The following is an 18,516-nucleotide window of genomic DNA, read 5'->3' on the forward strand; positions in this document are numbered from 1 at the left end:
CTCCTTTGAATGCCATTATTTTTGTTTTTTCTTTAGATATTGCCATATTATATTGCTTTGAGATATCATTTAACGATTTTAATGATCTTTGTAAGTCATCTTCTGATGTAGCTAATACTATTTGATCGTCTGCAAATAGTAGTGTATCTATCTTCATTTGCAGGGTCATTTGTATACCAAATGGGTTATGCTGTTTCCCGATTGTTATAATATTATTTATATATATATCTGAAAATATATCGGAAAAAGCAGAGGTGAGAGGGTACATCCTTGTCGTACTCCTCTTGATATATCTTTCCATTCTCAGATGTATTCTAATTTAACTGCTATTTTATTTCCTGTATATATTTATTGAATAGATTGTAAAAGTTGGTTTGGTATGTTTACATTGGTTAATATTTTAAACAATTTTTGTCTACTAATTTTGTCAAAGGCTTTTTCATAATCAATAAAGGCCACGTGTGTTTCTTTTTGAAATTCTCTTCTCTTTTCTATTAATAATTTTAAAGTAAAAATTGGATCTATGCAGGATCGGCCTTTTCGGAAACCATTTTGTTCTTCTAGTAATTTGTTTTCTAAAATGCTGCTTAGTTTCTCTTTTAATATTCCTGCATATATTTTATATGCTGTATTCAGCAGGCTAATTCCCCTATAATTAGTAACTTGTAAAATGCAAAAAAATTTTAAACTTTAGTTCAAATAAATTTTAACTTTAATTAAAATTCATTTTAATTTTGTTAGAGATTCGGGTCGGTGAGAAGACTATAATCCCTGTATTATTATATTCAACGATTAAAGTAAAGTGACTTTATCAAAATTTGCTTTAAATTTGAAAATTTTTTGAATATTCGGGTTTTTAACGATTATCCTTCCTGCATAGTCAACACCCTCTTGTTCGTTACATTTAGCGAACCAACGTGTGGTTGTTCTCTCAAAATTTATTTAAGAAATTTCAAATAATTAAAATTTTTATTATCATAAAAGAACCATACACGCCCTGATAGTTACAGGGGCGCTTAGATAGAAATTGCATGAGGGCTGCAAATACCCTAGCACCGGCACTGATCATACATTAATTACAAACATAATAAGTATTTGAATGGAAAACTTGTTTCTTTAAAAAAAAATATATATATATGTACATATATTGTTCTTACTAAAAAAAATAATAAAACTAAATAAAAATTAGGTATCCATTCTTTCTGCTGAAAAATAGAATTCGGTACCTTGTAGTGCTCTAGACATGGTTAATACAGCACCTAATTAAAGACTCTGGGAAAAAATACGATATTCTGCTACAAGCAAAGATGCAACTTCTCTACATTACTACAAAAGTGAAGTAGAGTTTCTCATGAAGCTACTAAATCGTAGGCCGTTCGTGGTAGATCAGTGCAGTGTTTCCTACGTTTTCTTGAATGTGAGATTTATTCTGTGTTAAAAAAGTCTGTTAATGCTATGTAAATAAAACTTTCAAAGTTCATCTTTTAAACTGCATGTTTCACTTTTGCATGTTGTCAGTTTTTACCACAATGTTTCGAGTATAAATATCGTATCTAACGGTCTTGTATGTTTAAAATGTATGCATTATCTAATTTAATTTAATTTAATTTAAGTGAAGTCTATCGCAACTTGAAATGGTTGATAACATGCATTAACAAAGAAAACTGTTTTATTTTTAGATGGCGTCTGTGAAATACAGCGATTCCAAAGACACTGAATCAGAGTCTCGTTCACTCTTCAAAACATCAAAGGACAGGGAAAAAGAACAGCTTCGTGATGATGAAGATTCGCCTAATAGCAGATCTGCAGGTGAAGTGGAGGCCAAGGATAGTACTGAATGCCTCACTTTAGACCACTTAAAATCGTTTCCAAGCAAGAAAAGTGACGTGAAAAATATCTCTTTTGGGGAAGTTCGAAGTGAAAAGAAAAAGGGAACAATAGCTGAAACAACTAGTCTGATGACGACGTCCTCTAAAGAAACAAAGAGAGTCACTCGTAAATTTGCCTTCACAAGAATTCCGATTCAAAAAGAAAGGAACCATACGAATAGCCGTGAACGTTCACGGAGCTCCACAAAGTTAAAAGATGGAACAGAAAAGACAGCACCTGTCTCAGAGCTAAGACATCAAAGTTCATCATTTGAGAAACGAAGAACTCAAAAAACCAGTAACTTCAACATTGAAGAACCCATACCCGTAATTGCGATATGTTTAGATGAAGAATTAAAAAGTCCACCGAAGTCATCAAATAAAGGACAAACTTCGAAAACGATCCACCATGTTAAAAGCTCCGAAGAAGTCGACAAAAACGTGAAGATGCATCGCGACAACATTAGGGCATGGTTGCAGGACATTGATTTCAGCACGATGGAGGAAGGATATTCTTATGCATTCCATCCAGGATTAAACGTAATGTTTTATTCTGAAAGCGAATTATTATCATCCGTAAAAGGTAGGAAGGGATTAAAGATGTGTGCTTCGGATATTCCAGTTCAACGCCCTCAGAAGAAAGAAAAGGAACGGAAGAAGAAGAAAACAAGCAGTGACGCTCCTACATTCAAATCACAATTTCGTTTATTTGCCAAATATGGAGACAGAAGGAACACGGGAAAAAGCATATCACTGACGAATAGTGATAAATGGCTAAAGCAAGCAAATGTCATGGAAAACAAGAAAGTGAACAACAGAGACACAGAAATCTATTTCATCCTTTTCGCCAAGTTAGTACCACACACATATAAACTAGTTTTCAACTTTTATCATTATTTAGAATAATAATAACTATAATGTAGCTGAGCAAAATGTCGCAATTAATTTTATTTTTCAAAAAAATTTGTTGAAAAGCAAGGTTATATTTTCTGAATCACGAATCAGACGATATGCTATACCAGAAATGCGGCGTATCTCCCCTTTCCAACTTCCCCCTAAAAAAATTACTTGTATATTTTTTTCAGTATTTCTTTTTTTCTTTTTATATTTGTCACTTACCTAATACTAGTCCAAAATTATTTATAATTTCTTCTATCCCCTTCCCCTCACCCGCCGCAACAACTTCAAGTGATAAGTTCAGTTCCACTCGTTTTTAAGTGGAATTGAACTCATAAGCGTTAGGGTTAACTTTTTTTCCCAGTTCCAACTTTTTTATCACCCACAGAAAATTCTCTATAGTTCCGTTCAAAATATGTTTACTATGATTTGCTATGTTTACTATGACTTCAGCCTATGATTTGTTGGAATATGCATGTTGCCTGTAGTCACTGACAGAATTGAGTGGTGACTGAACATCCGGTTTTAGTGGTTTTCGATGACAAGAATAAATCGTGTCATCTACAAGAGGGTTCATGGTTGTCTACCCTGCACATCCCTGACATAATGGCAAACATTTCTTGAACATATTGTAGTGCATTTTAATTGTATAACAGGAAGATACGCATTTTTGTAGGGCCCTAAGCGTCTCTCTATTAGTAATCATAGCAATATCGGGATCGTCGGCTAATGCTCCTTTCGTGTTTAATCAAAACCATCAAGTAAACTCGATTGTAACTGGCGGTCATCTTCAAAACATATCATCAAAATTGCGGCCTGGCTGATCACATGTTCCCATCTCCACGTTCCTACCAACAGACTGGATTTGAATCTACGACGCTGATGTTCGTGAAAGTCTTTTGGTGGTAGATGATTTATATCGCCTATGCGAGACCATCACTCTGCTTACTGGAGGTCCGAAGTGGCTTGAAAAAGTTCTACGTTTGGCGTTGCCCAGTGCACGGTTACCGTACTGTTCTAACCCTCAGCCCACCTATGGTAATAATGTACTATAATCTTACAACTTTTCATGGGTAATATTGAGGGAAAAGTATTAAGCACCATATTTATAGTTAGCATTTTTCCCCTTTCTTTCTCTTGCTAATGTTGTTGGTGTTATTACAGTACTTGGAATTACGGCCGAAGCAACCAAGGTCATAGGTCTGTACATTATTTCTGTTAACTTCGTGTGTTCTTCTGACTGATTTACCTGTGCTGTGGGTTGAAAAAAAAAAAAACAGAATTGCAGACAGTCTGTCGCCGCTAATTGGTGACATGGTTTTCATTAAACGTGTGCAGTAAAAAGATTTCATCTGAATTTTATTGCACACAATGAACTGTCTTCGTCGCTCAGAGAAAGTTTCGTCAGAATGATATTTAGTATCAAGTGATATAACTCCAATTTTGCTTGCATATTTCTTTATCAGATAGTGTCACTGTCACATGGCGAATATACATCATCATCATCACCTCAGCAGCCTTGCTCTGATTAACAGTAAAGGCCTTTCATATATCCCACATATGTAGATTAGCATCGATGTTAATTGCACCTGTGATATTAAACAAGAACAACTGAATTTATGGTTGTGACACCTAAACAAAACGCTGGCACATGTGTGTGTGTGTGTGTGTGTGTGTGTGTGTGTGTGTGTGTGTGTGTGTGTGTGTGTGTGTGTGTGTGTGTGTTATAACTTTTATGAGGAATTTTTACCAAAGGTAAATTGGCTGGCGTAACACATTTCTAAACACATGGGTAGAGAAGGACAAAAAAAAAAATTATTCCTGACATTTATAGGCGAAGTTAATGATTCCCTGTCCGGTATATTAGCTTTCTACGAAATAAAATGTTCTTTTATGAAACTTTTGCAGAAGAAGAAGATCTATCGGTTTGCAAGACTATTTGGGATTCTTGAGAACATTAGCGAACGAGAAAAGAGTTGACTTCAATGAAATGCAGCAAAAAATGATCACATGCGGACCTCCTCAATCCAATAATGCTACTACGCCACTTGTAAGTATGAAATAAATATTGATAATTAAAAATAAACACTGTAAATCACGTTAAAAATTCTTCAATCACCTTTTTAAAATATTAATTAACAAATCATGAGCACAGTTGTTGATAAAGAAGGAATCTCCTAATCACCTAAATTAACAGCAGCAGTGAACTACTCCAAAAATATCTTTTTGGAGTAGTTCATATCAATGAACTACTCCAAAAAGATATTTTTACTTGGTTTTTCTCCACTGCACCGCATTAATATTATCTCTTCGTTGCGTAGAATTCAAAAAGGTCAAAAAGCACCTTAATCATTCCTGAGTAAGATAATATCAAAATAATAATAGATGTTGCTAATATTTTGATTCATATAATGATATAGGTTTCAAACACTAAAAAAAGAAATATGGAAAGAATTCAAAATAATCCAAAGAGCATTTGTCGATAAATAAATTAAAAATTTAATTATTTCAGTAAGTTTTCGTGAATATCCGAATTATCACATTTCGCAAAAATATATTCATCTAGAGCAATTTTATCATATGAGAACAAATAAACTGACACTTCGGATCACATGTAGGCAATGTCAGTCCACCGATTTTTATAAAAATGCTACACCAGTTCGCATCGCCTAATCATTCTTTAAAAAAAAATAAACTCAAATAAACTCATGCTTTATTGATCGTTAGTTAATTGTTTTAAACAGAGTAGTGTTACTTTCTCATTTTTTATATATATCATTCCACCACTCTCGTTTAAAACATAAAAGGTATAAATAATTCTTCTATTGACATAACTTCGTTATAACGTTATGTCAATAGAATACCACACACACACACACACAGACACATACACACACACTCAGACATTAGTATCTCGTTATTTTAATACGCTTCTGACGCCTAGACCTAAACTGTAGCCAACGTTTTTATTTTCACTTACATCTTTCTAGTCGTCGTATCATCCTTTTTTTTTTTTTTTTCAGGCTGGGGTAAAATGAGATTATTCCCAAGCTCATGACGGCCATATGCCTATAAGTCTGGTTAAGGCTATTTAAACTATTTAACCTTTAAATAGTTTAAATAGCATATTTAAGTATTTAAACAGTTATACAGGCTGCTATAAAAGTATGTATACTGTTACTGTTTTTAAATGATATTTATCTATTAAGGTTTGATATCGTTTACCGATGCGATGTTCAGCTCATATAAATTTTGATTTACTTACATCCAAATTAACATCTGAATACCATCCAAACACGTAGTTTATTCTAGTGTAGCTAATATTTATTTACATTGCTTCTTACGAGCCATTGTGAACATTTGTCGTGTAAATGCGCATTGTTAATCAGTCTGTTTAGCTGTCCTTTTGTACACGCATGCTGAAGGAGTTTGAAGATATACAAGTACATTATGTAACTCTCATTTACCAAAGGTTGTAAACTCCAAGTACTTCAGCACCATGAGTAGATGAAGCAGTTTTTTCTATTGTTATTATTATTATTATTACTATTGTTATTATATTATTTTTTTATCGTTTATAAGACATATATTGCAATAATGATAATTTTCTACCACGGTGGTATTTTTGCTTAGTTACTCCTCATATTACGTAATTTAAGATATTTAATTTAATTCAACGTAATTTAAGAAATTCAATTACATTACCTGTAAAAACCAGAGTTTTGTGGTTGTTTTCTTCCGACACTTATCCATTATCGTGTATACGAACTTATGTTTGTTTCAATAATGAAATACCGTGAGTAGATATATTTAAATAATTCTAATACCGGATACAACTTATATCACCGTCTTTAGAACGGTGATATAAGAACACCTGTGACAATACCTTTAAAAGGTTCACCTTAGATGATATTTTCTTGTTCCTAAATGGAATTAGAACACTATCTTACTTTATTTTTTTATTATTTAATATGTTTTTCTACATTATGATGTTATTTATTTATTTATTTATTTATACTTTTATTTATTTAAAGAGCCTGTGTAGCTCAGTGGATGTGGCGTTTGCACACCATCGCGCTAGGCCGCACGAAGGAAGTCTTGGTTTCGAGTCTAGTCGGCGACTAGAGGAAATTTTTCTAAGCCTTTTTTCGACCGGTTCCCGAGTTAGTCGATCTCTGGCACGGGCAAGCAGGTTTTTCCTCCCGGAAACTCGGGTTTTTCGTCCTGTAAACTCAAGAAAATCGACCGTAGAACCCACATTATTTCAGACATTAAATATATTGTGTTAGGGTTAGAGACCACGAGATGGCGGCACATTTGAGCCGTCTCTCTTCACTGCGTACCGCTTAATTAGTGATAGCCTTGGGCCATCTGTCTCTGATTGGGTACCAGTGGAGATTGAACTGCCCACTCAGTCTCCAAAAGTTAGATAGGGCTAAATGGCCTCGCCTACTCCCGTATATACGGGAATAAAAAAGGCGTTAGCTGATTTTTTTTTTTTTATTTATTTATTTATTTTATTTTATTTTATTTTTGGCCAGCAAGAAAATCAAGGAATCCCTGTACAGGAGACCATCAACGTTGAAAATAAAGGGATGACTACGGAAGAAAAGAAAAACGAGCAGCCAAGTGGTGTAAGAAAGAAGAAAAAAAGAATATATAAAATTTTAAAGAAACGTTTGGACGCATGTGGCGAAGACACTTTAGTTCGACTTGTTAATACAGAAATTAAACACGGAGAAACTTCGAATACTTAAATTTTAGAAAACAAAATTATTTTTAATTTTTAGAACACTAATATGTAGGTGACAATGCATAGGCGAAAAGTAATAAATTTGAAATGTTTCTTACATTTTCTTCGTATGTGGAAGTGATTTAGTTTCTTATTCAATGACCAACTAAACTTAAATAAAAATCAGTTTATAGTTTGTTCGTGTAGCATCACAATAACCAGAACTCGATAAATTATGCAAAATCCTACTCGCCAAGTAAAAATCTGTACTCAAGACTCCTCGCCTTTCATTTTTAATGTACTACTGACTTCAATAAGTCACTAGGAGTTCCATAACCAGAACAGAGGTTATGGAACTTTGTCTGTGCTTTTTTTTTTAAGTTAAAAAGAGTTTGTTTAAAAAGTTACTTTTTTTTATTAAATAAAAGGACTCAAGGCGTTTGAATGTAGTGGCGAACATTTTAATACTGAGCGATGGACGACTTGCATAACACCGAAGTAATGCGTCGCATCCTGCTTAGACCATCTAACAAGCCACCCAAAGAACTACAGTGATTTGGAAACATAGCCAGACTGTGCCAGGAATGACTGCCGTACGTCCTTCTTTACGTAAGAGTTGGCGGCGACTTATATTTCTATCGTCTAATTCACTTTGTACCGTATCAATCCACCTATATCTTGGTCATCCTCTGGGTGGTTTTGCTGCCAACCTGGCAGAGAACACTTGTTTTGCTAATCTTTCTTCGCCCATACCATACCACCTGAGATTAGCTCTGCTAACACATTCCTGGATGCTGACAATGTCAAGTTCTTTCCTAATATCCTCGTTTTTAATATGATATTGCCATTGATGCCATCTTTTAACGCCTATAATCTTTCTCAGGACTCTCATATCTGCGGTCTCTAGTCTTTGGTCAAGTGTTTTACTTCTGACCCAGCTCTCAGATCTATAAGTTAAAACTGGTTTGAACACTGGCTCGTATACAGCTAATTTAGTGTTCTGACTAATTTCTCTATATGAATTTATTCAATTGACTTCCCATCATACCAGCTTTGCTGATTCTGTTGTCTATTTCTATATTTAATATACCATCTTCACTGAAAATCGTGCCTAAGTAGCCGAAATGTTTTACTTGTTCCACAGGTTCTCCATTCACAACACAGTTGACATTTTCAATGTTTCTACCTATTTTCATTGTCTTTGTCTTTTTATTGCTGACCTTCATACCATATCTATTACAACAGTTATTCAATTTAGTCAGAGAATCTTGCAGACTTGTAGCGGATTTATTTAGAAGTATAACATCATCCGCATAAAGCAAAGAGCTGACATTAACATCTCCAATTTTGATATTATGTTTAATACCACTTTCCTTCATAATGTGATCCATATAGATAATGAATAACAGAGGGGATAATGTACATCCTTGTCTCACACCAGATTTAACATTAAACCATCTTCCTGTACGTCCTTCAATTATAACTGCTGACTTACGACTCAAATAAAGACTAAGCATTGCTTGATATAATTCCCCATTGACACCATATAACTGTAGCGTATTGAATAGCTTCTCTCTTGGCACCTTGTCATATGCCTTTTCCAAAACTGAAATACAGATCTTTGTTATATTCCCATGCTTTCTCGACTATTTGTCGTAAAGTGAAGATCTGATCTTGACAGCCTCTATTTGGCCTGAAACCAGCTTGTTCTTCACCAAGCTTTTCTTCCACAATTCTTCTCAACCGTTTCTCAAGTATACTTGCATAGATCTTGCCAGGAACACTCAGTAGGGAAATACCTCTGTAATTCTCACATTCAGTTTTATTTCCCTTTTTATATATGGGTACTATGAGAGCTCTACTCCAATCATCAGGAATTCGTCCCTCTGTCCAGGCTTTCTGAACTATGCAGTGCAGCCACTGTAAGACTCTTATGCTACCATACTTCAGCATTTCTGGTCGAATATCATCTACTCCTGCTGCCTTTCCACATTTCAAGCCTTTGATTGCTTTTTGTACTTCAAGTATGGATATGTATTCCTGACTGCATGCCTGGTCAGTGTTTTTTACTGTGCTGTCATCACTGCTTGTTTCATTTAGCAGTTTTTCAAAGTAATTACTCCATACTTCAAGGATATCCTTTTCTCCCGTTTTCATGTCACCTTTATCATCTCTAACTCCTTTTACAGCACTCTTTCCTCCATTCTTAAGCTTCTTCAACAACCTCCAGAATATTTTGCCACCTTCTTAATATTTTTTTTCTATATTCTTGCCAAAGTCCTCCCATCACTTTTGTTTAGCTAGTTTTACACAGTGTTTAGCTTTATTACATTTGTCTCTGTATTCTTTAAGAGCAAAAGCTGACTTATTTGCCAGGAACTTTTGATATGCTTTCTTCTTTTCCTTCACTGCCTCTTTAACTTCCTGTGTCCACCACAGAGTTCTAATTTTTCTATCCTTGCATACTACTTCACTACATGCCTCTTAAGCTGAATCAATCAGTGGCTTTCTTCAAGGCTTGCCACTGAATCTTCAAGGTTTGATTCCTTTTCTCAAACGCTTTCATTTTTTCTTCAACAATCTTTGTGAATTTGTCTACACTTCACATCTGACAGTTGCTCAACTTTTATTCGCTTTGAAACTTTCTTACATGTCATTCTTTCAATATGAAATTCAATTTTATCCTGCTCAAGACTAAATAGTGATCACTTCCAATTTCAAATCCTCTGTACACTCTGGTGTCCTGCACCAGGGAGAAAACATCACTATCAACAATAACATAGTCAATGAGACTTTTCTTATTCCTTGCCTCTTCTCTCCATTTGAATTTCTGCACATTTTTATGTTGGAACATGGTGTTAGTAATAACCAGTCCATGTCCTGAGCAGAAATCCAACAGATATTTGCCATTAGTATTAGCTTTGCTCTTTTCTCCAAATTTTCCCAAAATATTTCTGTATGTTCTCACAATAATTTCCTACTCTGCTATTTAGATCCCCAACAAGGACCAACTTTTCCTTTTTCATTGGATCAGTTGCTTTTTCTAAAGCATCGAAAAATCCTCCACTTCTACCTTAGGAGAACCTTCTGTGGGACCATAGAAACAAATAAGTCTCATTGTCCAGTTCCCCATTCTCATATTTGCCCACATTACTCTACTTGAGACTGACTGCCATTCAAGAAGATTAGCCTCGTATTTTGTGTTGAATACTATGGCTACTCCTTCTTTTCCTTGATTGTCATTGCCTGTATATAGCATTTTGTATTTATTGCTCAGAAAGATCTTACCAGTTTTTGCCTTTTTTTGTTTCGGTCACCTCTATTATGTCGATCTGGTACTTATCTAATTCCTCAGCTAGCTCCATTTCTTTGCCATTCAGGGTTCTTATGTTGATAGTACCGACTTTAACTCTGGTGATGTTGAGTTCGGGTGTGTTTTCAGATTTGTTCCAGTAGCTGACTTTTCGCTGTTCGCCCTGGTTCCCTGGCGAAAACAACGGGGGACTTGTTTAACCGGGCGACGCCCCAGCCGGCATGAAATTTTGTCATGTTGTACCATCATTTTTTATTTTGGTTAACCAATAAGAATACAATTTGGTCGGCTAAATCCCAAATTGCCTGACCATCCTCGTTCGTTCAGTATCCAAGTAGATACCCAACAGGGTGCACCACGAGAAGGTGAGAATTGGACATTAGGTCAGAATCCCTGGTCGGTTCTCCGCATTCCTTTAAAGGCTATGTGGAGGTTTCTTCTCAGTTATACAGCTTTGATCCGTAACCACCCCCTATGTGTGTGTGTGTGTATATATATATATTATATATATATATATATATATAGTTGCAGTTGCAGCTAAAATAAGGAAATACAGTGCACCTATTGAACAGTACAAGCAAAATTCGATGTTTCGCGCAAATCAGCACCAGTTTTACAAGAAAATTGATTGCTGCAGGAATGATAACCTTAAAGAATATATAAATTGCAAGCAAGTTTTGGAAAAACCTATGGGACAACCCTAAGAGGCAAAATAACAAGGCAAAGTGGACTGAACAAATTACGAACGAATCTGAAGAACGAAAAATGGACCAAATGAAAATAACAACTGAAATGGTTCAAAAGCAAGCTAAAAAAAAATGGTCAACACTCGGGAAGGATGAATTACATGGCTACTGGTTGAAATATCTAACAGGCTTACATGAAAGACTTGCTAATCAATTTTATGATGTTTTAGAACGAAAAAGCAAAGAGTGGCTCACAGCAGGAAAAACGTTTTTGATCATAAAGGATAAAGAAAAAGGTTCAAATCCAGAAAACTTCCGACCAATAACCTGCCTGCCAACAACTTTTAAGCTACTCACAGGCATACTAGCTGATAAAATATACAGCTATCTTAAAGCAAATTCTCTTCTACCAATTAAACAAAAAAAAAAGGTAACAGAAAAAATTCAAGAGGCACAAAAGACCAATTGCTGATTGATAAAATGATTCTTAAAAATTGCAAACGTAGAAAAACAAACCTTCATATGGCTTGGATAGATTATAAGAAAGCGTTTGATTCGGTGCCTCATAGTTGGATTTTAAAATGCACAGAACTATTCGGTATTAGCGAAAACGTGCAAAAAAGTTTGCAATCCAGCATGAAAAACTGGAAAACAACGTTGGTTCTAAATAGAGAAGAAATTGGAGAGATCAATATCAAAAGGGACATCTTTCAAGGAGACTCATTATCTCCTCTATTGTTTATATTATCATTGATCCCCTTAACTAGAATTTTAAATAAAACTGCTCATGGATAACAAACTGCGCAAAAGAGTGCAAAGATATCTCACTTTTTATACATGGATGATCTGAAGCTGTATGCAAAATCAGAGAATGAACTCGGATCATTACCTAACACTGTGCACATATTCAGTTAAGATATATCAATGGATTTTGGCTTAGACAAATGTGCAATCGCTGGAATAACAGGAGGAAAGTTTGAAGATATGAACGAAATCGAGTTGCTCAATGGTGAAATAATCAAGGCAATAAAATTAGAAGACAGCTACAAATATTTGGGAATTTTAGAAACATCACACATTCTGCACAATAAGATCAAAGAAAGAACTAGAGCAGAATACATAAGACGATTAAGAAAAGTCAATGCTTAATGCTGGAAATTTGATAAAAGCAATTAATATCTGGGCCATACCTGTTCTGAGATATTCAGCAGGCATTGTTGACTGGACCCAGCTAGAGATGGAAGATTTAGACCGAAAAACTCGAAAATTAATGACAATGCACCATGCCCTCAATCCTCGCAGTGACATTGATAGGCTATATCTATCATGCAAAAAAGGAGGGAGAGGATTATTACAAGTGAAGCAAGTTATTGAAGAAGAAAGATGAAATTTAAATGATTATCTGCAGCAAACAACGGAAAAATTTCTAATTGAGGTAAGGAAAGAGGGTTTATTTAAACCCATGGAGACAAAATTGGAATACATAACCAACCAAGTAAACATGAGAACTGAAAGATGGAAAAATAAGGCACTGCACAGAAAATACCTTCACAGCATAGAGAACAGCGCTGACAACACCTTGACTTGGCAATGGTTGAGAAATGGAGCACTAAAGAAAGAAACAGAATCGGTAATTTTTGCAGCACAAGAACAGGCCATTAAATCCAATGTTATGAAAGCAAAAATACAAAAAATTCAAGAAGACAGTAAATGTAGATTGTGCAAAGAAAAGGAAGAAACGGTAGACCACATCATAAGTGGATGAAGTAAAATCGCACAAATTGAGTACCGTAAAAGGCATGATAACGTAGCTAAGATAATCCACTGGCATTTATGTAAAAAGTATGGGTTTGAAGTATCTAAAGACTATTGGAAGCATAAAGTTCACCAGAAAGCGGTTGAGAATGAAAAAGCTAAAATACTCTGGGATTTCAAAATCCAGACTGACAAAAGCTTGGAATGTAATACACCCGATATCACAGTGGTTGAAAAAAAGTGAAAACAAGGTGTTAAGTTTATCGAAATATCAGTAACAGGAGACAGTACTTTGATTGACGACAAAGAAAATGAAAAAATTACAAAATATCGCGCTTTGCAAATCGAAGTTGAACGAATCTGGGAAAAGAAAACGTAAGTTATTCCCATAATAATAGGTGCTTTAGGCGCCATCCCTAAAACATTGAAAAAACATCTAGAAGCACTCGAGTTAGATGGATTAAAAATTGGGCAGCTGCAAAAGGCCGCTTTGTTCGGCACAGCTTTCATTTTCAGAAAGTATTTCCACAACTCATAGGCCCTTGGGTAGGGCTCGAATTAGTGGAATATAACCAGCCTTTTCTTAAGACTGAGGAAGCAAATCAAGCTTTGATGAATATCATATATATATATAATGTTTATTTTTAATACTTTAAAACTTTAATAATGTTTGAATACATTTTATCAGAAAGAAGGCATTGAGATTTTTGGGTAAATTTTACGAATTCGAAGTAATCACATGAGTAGATAGACGAGGAAGGAATAAAATGCTATCTGTCAAGAGGTTCTTCAACTGTTTTAATGCGATTCACCGTGCAGTTTGTTTTTTCACAATTATACTATTTTTCGCTGCGTAACTGCTATGAACAACGATGATTGCAAATGTGAAGTCACGTACTAGTGATAGTGCTATTTCTTCTATAATAGTGTCAGCATAGGCTAATCTGAGTATGGTTTACTTCCTGATATATATATATATATATATATATATATATATATATATATATATATATATATATATATATATATATATATATATATATATATATATATATATATATATATATATATATATATATATATATATATATATATATATAAAACCGCGCTATATATAGCTATATATAGCTAACCGCACGCGCGGTTAGCCTAGTGGCTATGTGCTTCGCAACCATATGCCTGCGGAAGGAGTGTCTCCTAGGTTCGATTCCCATCGACTACGTGAGGAGCCCAAGGATCTTTCTCAGCCATATTTATATATATATCTACCCTATATACATATTAAGTCCGCGCGGTTAGCCTAGTGGCTTAGCGCTTGGCAACCATATGCCTGGGGAAGGAGTGTCCTAGGTTCGATTCCCGTCGGAGACGTGAGGAGCTGAATGATCTTCCTCAGCTATAGCCAAGTTAGCCGGTCTTGGGGGCGGGCAGTAGTGTTTTTTCCACCAGTTTATCTGGTGTTTTTCATCACGCAAGCAGTCAAATCGGCCTCGTGAACACACAGGGATACAGCTAAGAATACCTTGAGGCATAGGAGTGACCATTCTATCCTCGTATTTCGGTTACGAAATCCAAGCATGCTTGGAAGGTTGTGGGCCCTTAAGGGCCTGATAAAGCCATTGGGATAGATAGATATATAAAATGATAAGCGTTTTTTATGTCACGTTTTTTGAAACGTTTTGAAACTCAGGGGCTACCCTGAGTGTCGAGTCTTCAAAATTCGAGTCATTAGAATTCAAGGATAACCGGCCTACCAGTCCGGAACTCGGGAGGGCGGTTGTGCGCAGTAGGCGCCAGGTGGGGGGATCCCCCCTTTTGAAGACTCGACATTCAGGGACTACCCTAGGCGCCAGGGAGCGGAACCCCCTTTCGAGTCTTCAAAATTCGAGTCATCAGAATTCAAGGAGAGCCGGCCTACCAGTCCGGAACACGGGGGGTTGGGAGGGTAGGCGCTAGGGGGCGTAGTCCCCTAGTATATATATAAATCGTAAAAAAGCCTTCGTAGCTCAGTCGCTATAGACGAAGCCCTTTGGTCTGAAAGACCCGGGTTCGATTCTCGTCTACGACGTGAGAATCGAATTATCTGGTCTCTTTCGATTAAAGGTGAGTTAGCCGGTCTCATACGGAGATAAAGGGTTTTTTCACCCGGAAACTCGGGTTTCTCGTCCCTCAGAACAGACAAACCGGCCCCGTGAACACACACACACACACGGATCTACAACCAAAAATATATAGGGGACTTTTCCTTCGCACTTGATTCTTGGGTCCCCTGTGCAGTATTAGCCCCAGTGTTGTATGATGGATAGATCCATGATTGTGAGCCTTCAATATGAAGATGCCACCTAAGATGATAAATCGTAACTTTTTTGGGTTTTTTTGGGGGGTGAGGGATACATTTTTATATAAACGAAGTGTGTCTTTAAATTTTCAAATTTACCTTAATTTATCTTTTTTTTTTTGTAGTTTCATAATAATATCAACGTGTGCATATTTCGAAACCATAATCGAAATCAATAAATGATTACAGTTCAAGTTTTTGACCTTTTTAAATATTTTTTAAGATTTTTTATTTTTAGTTTGATGTATTTCTAATTTGAAAAAATCAGTTTTCTATTCAAATTTTCTGACTTTATAATACGACTGGTAGTAGATATACCTTTCTCTGGTACCCACTCTTCAATCAACAAGTTCGAATCCTACTACGGATGCGAATGTTTCTGTCTTTAACTGTTAATGTTAACTGTCTTTAAGTGCGAGATGAATTTCATCGTCAAGTGATGATGAAATCGCTTACTAAATGAAATGACCTCAAAAATTCCATGCTTGGTATCTATAGGGGGAAATTCAATATTTGATTCAATCGTAAGCTTCTAGGGTTATGAGCAAAATAAATAAATAATAATAATAAATTTCTCTCCTCCACAAAAAGTATAAATTTATTTAAGTATGGCAACTGACATAGGATGGTAATAGGTAATGACGATGATAAGTCATCCTTATTTATTCAGGAATGTATAAAATTTACTTCAATCTTAGCTGCTGGTCAGTTTTGGTCCGTAAACAAGTATGGATATCCCTGCGAAGATATTCATTAATAATAATGACATCTAGTCAATCTATAATTTTTTTTTATGGACAAGAATGGGAATAGTCGTGGCCAAGGCTGGGTAAGTTATTTTTTTCTAATTTGTTTATTATATATTTTTAATGCGAATCCTACCTATGAAAGGTTGCAAATCTATCGTTCGTCACTACGGTCTGAGACTTTTCCATGAAAAGTCTCAAACCGTAAAGGTTTAGACTGTGGACTAAAGATCATATACTACGGAAACCCTACTATAGAGAATCACATACTGAACTTCCCCATACCCAACCACTTAACGTTTCAAAAAAAAAAAAAAAAAGTAGGGTGATGGTCTCACACCGGGTAGTGAAATTCATCTCTCACCTTACGTTCACAAACAACCATGCCCACAGTGGGATTCGAATCCGAGACCTCCTTTTTGGAGAACAGAGATGAGCTCCATACCGGCATTTTCATTTTAACACACGTTTTTATTTAAAAACTCAATTGCTATATTATTAAGTCACTTTCCACCTACACAATGTTGAAACGCATTAGCGGCGACGTGTCTTCCAAGAGCTAGGAAAGCTGCTTTACTCGGATAACCAAACGTGATTTTATGTTCACTTCAAGCTGCGATTAGACAAAGTAAGGATAGTGTTGTATCGGGTGATGAAAATCATCTACCACCTAGCTCTTTCTCTTTCACAGCTGAAAGTGTTTGAAAACTATATCGTAAAAACTATATTCTAAGAGTGACAAGGCGAAGAATTAGTCTCAATTTTACTGAAGGCAGTAAAATTGAGTAATATTAAATTAATACTTTACAAATCTCGATTCAAGTGAGTCTTAATTTTGTATAATTATTCAAGTTATCTGTGTCCTCGTTCTGTCATAATTTAGATTATAAATCACGATCATCGTCATATTATATTGCCAAGCTTCATAAATTCCAGAAAACGAAACAGTAATTTTAACGATTGGATCCAATAATACATTATGAATGAAGCAATCACAGAGGGGTGAGGAAGTCATTTCATGGAAAAGTCTCAGACATTTTTGCTGACATCTAAATATTTTAAGGACCATCATATATATCAAAGTTAGGATTTTTTTTGCTGACAACCCGAAAAATGGTTGTATACTAACCGACAGATTTTAGTTTCTACAATAAATTAGAAGCTTACAGTGTATCAAACAACTGTACTGTACTGTAACTAAAATAAAGAGGAGATTTGATAACCATAACGGCGTCTTTTATACCCCCCCTTCTTCTAATGATATATCACTATTTTTACCTTTTGAGATAAAGCTGAGTGCAGAATAACAGAGTTTGATAGCATTTTAGATAGATAGATACGAAGTTGTTTTAATATCACATTCGATCAAAATTATTAATTATAGTTTTCTTTTCAAATTTCTAATTTATGCATTAAAAAAAACATATTTTTAAAATATGTTTTTAAAATATTTTAAACTCTTACTTGGAAATACGTGATAACTTTCGTATTTACTGTCCTGGGAGGAATGAGGAAGTCATTTCATGGAAAAGTCTCAGACATTTTTGCTGACATCTAAATATTTTAAGGACCATCATATATATCAAAGTTAGGATTTTTTTTGCTGACAACCCGAAAAATGGTTGTATACTAACCGACAGATTTTAGTTTCTACAATAAATTAGAAGCTTACAGTGTATCAAACAACTGTACTGTACTGTAACTAAAATAAAGAGGAGATTTGATAACCATAACGGCGTCTTTTATACCCCCCCTTCTTCTAATGATATATCACTATTTTTACCTTTTGAGATAAAGCTGAGTGCAGAATAACAGAGTTTGATAGCATTTTAGATAGATAGATACGAAGTTGTTTTAATATCACATTCGATCAAAATTATTAATTATAGTTTTCTTTTCAAATTTCTAATTTATGCATTAAAAAAAACATATTTTTAAAATATGTTTTTAAAATATTTTAAACTCTTACTTGGAAATACGTGATAACTTTCGTATTTACTGTCCTGGGAGGAATGCCTTGAAATACGGATTCTTGCAAAAATTTTTAAGTATTAAATAATCGTCAAGAGTGTTTTAAATTATGTAATAAATGATTTAATTTATTTCGATTAATTGAAACCTAATAACCAGGAATTTAAGAATCACCTACCCTGTAGTTTTTCACAGGACTAGTATATCTTG

The 18,516-nt window shown here is 35.0% G+C and overlaps 1 protein-coding gene across 2 annotated transcripts in view; it reads right to left on the reverse strand.

Annotated features, from left to right (window-relative positions):
* Positions 1-18,516, reverse strand: part of LOC150103218 (solute carrier family 35 member H1) — a 261,818-nt gene extending 243,302 nt beyond the window's left edge. The window contains exon 1 of one of the 2 annotated variants that reach the window (XM_090397758.1): positions 18,485-18,516. The gene's annotated coding sequence lies outside the window, so the exon portion shown is untranslated. Of the gene's footprint in view, positions 1-17,799; positions 17,874-18,484 lie in introns of those variants that run through there. The other variant, XM_090397759.1, reaches the window with a different exon arrangement.

Source organism: Typopeltis vanoorti, chromosome 9 (genome assembly GCF_054136105.1).
Source record: "Typopeltis vanoorti isolate ZY-2024b chromosome 9, IOZ_Tvanoo_1.0, whole genome shotgun sequence".
In the NCBI taxonomy this organism is placed as follows: domain Eukaryota; kingdom Metazoa; phylum Arthropoda; class Arachnida; order Uropygi; family Thelyphonidae; genus Typopeltis; species Typopeltis vanoorti.